Source organism: Thermobia domestica, unplaced genomic scaffold, assembly GCF_964235325.1.
Source record: "Thermobia domestica unplaced genomic scaffold, izTheDome1.hap1.1 HAP1_SCAFFOLD_1378, whole genome shotgun sequence".
Taxonomy (NCBI): Eukaryota; Metazoa; Arthropoda; class Insecta; order Zygentoma; family Lepismatidae; genus Thermobia; species Thermobia domestica.
This window is the reverse complement of record NW_027657088.1, coordinates 32,501-36,206: the sequence shown is the minus strand read 5'-3', so window position 1 is coordinate 36,206 and position 3,706 is coordinate 32,501. Positions and strand designations below refer to the sequence as shown.

The 3,706-nt window shown below is 49.8% G+C and overlaps 2 non-coding genes across 2 annotated transcripts; both read left to right on the top strand.

The window, feature by feature from the left end:
* Nucleotides 1–508: 508 nt before the first annotated feature.
* On the top strand, nucleotides 509–2,341 carry LOC145677776 (small subunit ribosomal RNA). The gene has a single exon (XR_014129999.1). It is a non-coding gene; the product is annotated as a small subunit ribosomal RNA (ribosomal RNA).
* An 891-nt stretch (nucleotides 2,342–3,232) lies between these two features.
* LOC145677774 (5.8S ribosomal RNA) lies at nucleotides 3,233–3,384 on the top strand. The gene has a single exon (XR_014129997.1). It is a non-coding gene; the product is annotated as a 5.8S ribosomal RNA (ribosomal RNA).
* Nucleotides 3,385–3,706: the final 322 nt, after the last annotated feature.

Genomic DNA, 3,706 nt, shown 5'->3' with positions numbered 1-3,706 from the left:
ACGGGAGCCAGGCCCCACAAAAGTAGGCTTATTCCGGTGGAAAAAGGAGTCTTTAAAATTTGCTGTGTCGGGTGAACGGCTATATGTGAACGGAAGCCACAGTCATCCATAGGACACGAGTAGACTTATTTCGCTGGAGGAGGAGTCTAAATGTGCTTTTGTGGGTACCCTTACGGCCAGTTCTAACGGGAGCCAGGCCCCACAAAGGTAGGCTTATTCTGGCGGAAGAGGAGTCTTTAAAATTGCTGTGTCGGATGTACCGGCAACGTGTGGAAGGAAGCTGTTGTAACCCAAGGATACAAGTAGGCTTGTTCCATTGGATTGGGAGTCTAATATGCTCTTGGCGGCTGTCACACGGCCAGTATTAACGGGAGCTAGTCACCGCAAGAGTAGGCTTATTCCAGCGGAACAGAAGTCTAAAATGCTTGGTCGGGTGTAGCTTTCCTATCCTTTGTTAGAACGCTGTGTTGGTTGTGTCCAACACTTTCCGGCTTTTTAGTCGGTCAATTCCCTGGTTGATCCTGCCAGTAGTCATATGCTTGTCTCAAAGATTAAGCCATGCATGTCTCAGTGCAAGCCAAAACAAGGTGAAACCGCGAATGGCTCATTAAATCAGTTATGGTTCCTTAGATCGTACCTATCCTACTTGGATAACTGTGGTAATTCTAGAGCTAATACATGCAACTAGAATCCCGCCCAGCAATGGAAGGGATGCTTTTATTAGATTAAAACCAATCGGTCGGTTCGTCCGTCCGAAACCTTGGTGACTCTGAATAACTTTGGGCTGATCGCACGGTCTCTGTACCGGCGACGCATCTTTCAAATGTCTGCCTTATCAACTGTCGATGGTAGGTTCTGCGCCTACCATGGTTGTTACGGGTAACGGGGAATCAGGGTTCGATTCCGGAGAGGGAGCCTGAGAAACGGCTACCACATCCAAGGAAGGCAGCAGGCGCGCAAATTACCCACTCCCGGCACGGGGAGGTAGTGACGAAAAATAACGATACGGGACTCATCCGAGGCCCCGTAATCGGAATGAATACACTTTAAATCCTTTAATGAGAATCTATCGGAGGGCAAGTCTGGTGCCAGCCGCCGCGGTAATTCCAGCTCCGATAGCGTATATTAAAGTTGTTGCGGTTAAAAAGCTCGTAGTTGGATCTGGGTCTCGGACGATCGGTTCGCCGCCCGGCGTTTAACTGATCGTTCCGGACGTCCTGCCGGTTTTTCCTTTCTCGGTGCTCTTCATTGAGTGTCTTGATTGGCCGGCACGTTTACTTTGAACAAATTAGAGTGCTCAAAGCAGGCCGTGTCGCCTGAATGTTCGGTGCATGGAATAATGGAATAGGACCTCGGTTCTATTTTGTTGGTTTTCGGAACTCGAGGTAATGATTAATAGGGACAGACGGGGGCATTAGTATTGCGACGTTAGAGGTGAAATTCTTGGATCGTCGCAAGACTAACCGATGCGAAAGCATTTGCCAAGAATGTTTTCATTAATCAAGAACGAAAGTTAGAGGTTCGAAGGCGATCAGATACCGCCCTAGTTCTAACCATAAACGATGCCAGCCAGCAATCCGCCGAAGTTCCTCCAATGACTCGGCGGGCGGCTTCCGGGAAACCAAAGCTTTTGGGTTCCGGGGGAAGTATGGTTGCAAAGCTGAAACTTAAAGGAATTGACGGAAGGGCACCACCAGGAGTGGGGCCTGCGGCTTAATTTGACTCAACACGGGAAACCTCACCAGGCCCGGACACTGGAAGGATTGACAGATTGAGAGCTCTTTCTTGATTCAGTGGGTGGTGGTGCATGGCCGTTCTTAGTTGGTGGAGCGATTTGTCTGGTTAATTCCGATAACGAACGAGACTCTAGCCTGCTAACTAGGCGTTGGAATCTTTCCTTCCAACGTTCATGTCTTCTTAGAGGGACAGGCTGCCTCTAGCAGCACGAGATTGAGCAATAACAGGTCTGTGATGCCCTTAGATGTTCTGGGCCGCACGCGCGCCACACTGAAGGAATCAACGTGTCTTCCCTGACCGAAAGGTCCGGGTAACCCGCTGAACCTCCTTCGTGCTAGGGATTGGGGCTTGCAATTATGTCCCATAAACGAGGAATTCCCAGTAAGCGCAAGTCATAAGCTTGCGTTGATTACGTCCCTGCCCTTTGTACACACCGCCCGTCGCTACTACCGATTGAATGATTTAGTGAGGCCTTCGGACTGATACCCGGCACCTCCGTCTTGCGGTGGTACCGACGTGTCGGAAAGATGGCCAAACTTGATCATTTAGAGGAAGTAAAAGTCGTAACAAGGTTTCCGTATGTGAACCTGCGGAAGGATCATTATCAATTCATCACCACTGCGGTGGTTGATGTCAAAAGTTTCTTATTAGTGTGTCGTATCAGTTAGATTGACACCGTTGAACGGGAGCCACTGATCTTGACAGGCGAAGGAGAGAAAGGTGAGCCGTGTCTTCCCTTTAGTTGGGAAGCGAGCAGCAAGAACGGGAGCCACTGTCATCGGCGAGGGTAGCGTAGGCTACCTGTTGACACAGGCCGCGTGTCATCAAAGGATTGGAGTAGACTTATTTCGGTGGAAAAGAAGTCTTGAAAAGACTCAAAGAGAGTAAGACTTATTCCATCGGAGCAGGAGTCTTAAATGCTCAGTCAGATGGCATGATAAACCAGTTCCGACGTCCAAGGGCTCAAGTAAGCTTATTCCGTTTGAAAAGAAGTCTTGAAAAGACTCCAAGAGAGTAAGACTTATTCCATCGGAGCAGGAGCGTTTAAAATGCTTGTGTCGGATGTCGGGTGCTGGGGTAGAACGGAAGCTTGTCCTCCAAGGACTCGAGTAGGCTGTGACTGCTTTGTGGGAGAAGTCTTGAAAAGGCTCTGAGGAGCAAGGCTTACACGTTAGTAGCACAAGAAGCCTTTAATACGCTCGGGTCGGGCGACTAGAGCTAGAATTCGCTGCTTTGTAGGCCAGTATCCTTTTCTGTTCAAGATGGCCTTCAATGAAAAACTGGTAGCCATGATTTTTGGCTACAAACTCATGGGCAGCCTAAGATTATTCCTTGTGATGCAGGGAAAGGCTTTCGAATGAACACGCCCAGCTTTGTGGTGAGTGACCGCAGCTGACGGGGCCAAACAGGAGGCAGGGCGGCCCCCGATGCGGTTTGTTTACCGAACTTTAATTTCTTGCACGGCATACGTGAAATGCTGTTGTAGAATTTTTACAACCCTGAACGGTGGATCACTTGGCTCGTGGGTCGATGAAGAACGCAGCTAGCTGCGCGAAAGAGTGTGAACTGCAGGACACACGAACATCGACGTTTCGAACGCACATTGCGACCCAGGATCTCTTCTGGGTCACACCTGTCTGAGGGTCGGTAACTTTATCCTGGCGGTGGAAGTTTTTCGGATGACCCCACGGCCTCTCGCTACTTCGGTAGTGATGCTGTGGCCATGTGCAAGGGGCCTGGCAAGGGGTCTCGCGCAAGGCTTGGCTTTCTTGTTGGTAACCTCTTGTGACCATGGGTCCGGGGAATGGAAACTGTGTGTTCTTGGGCTTCCGCGACAGCGGTCGTCTTAAATGAGCAGCAAAGGCTGGTGGTTTACATCCGCCTGTTGAGGCAGTTTTTGTCTCGACGAAAGTTCCTAAGTGAATTGGGGAACTTGGTCCTTGGATTTCATCCTTGCCAAACCCCTTTC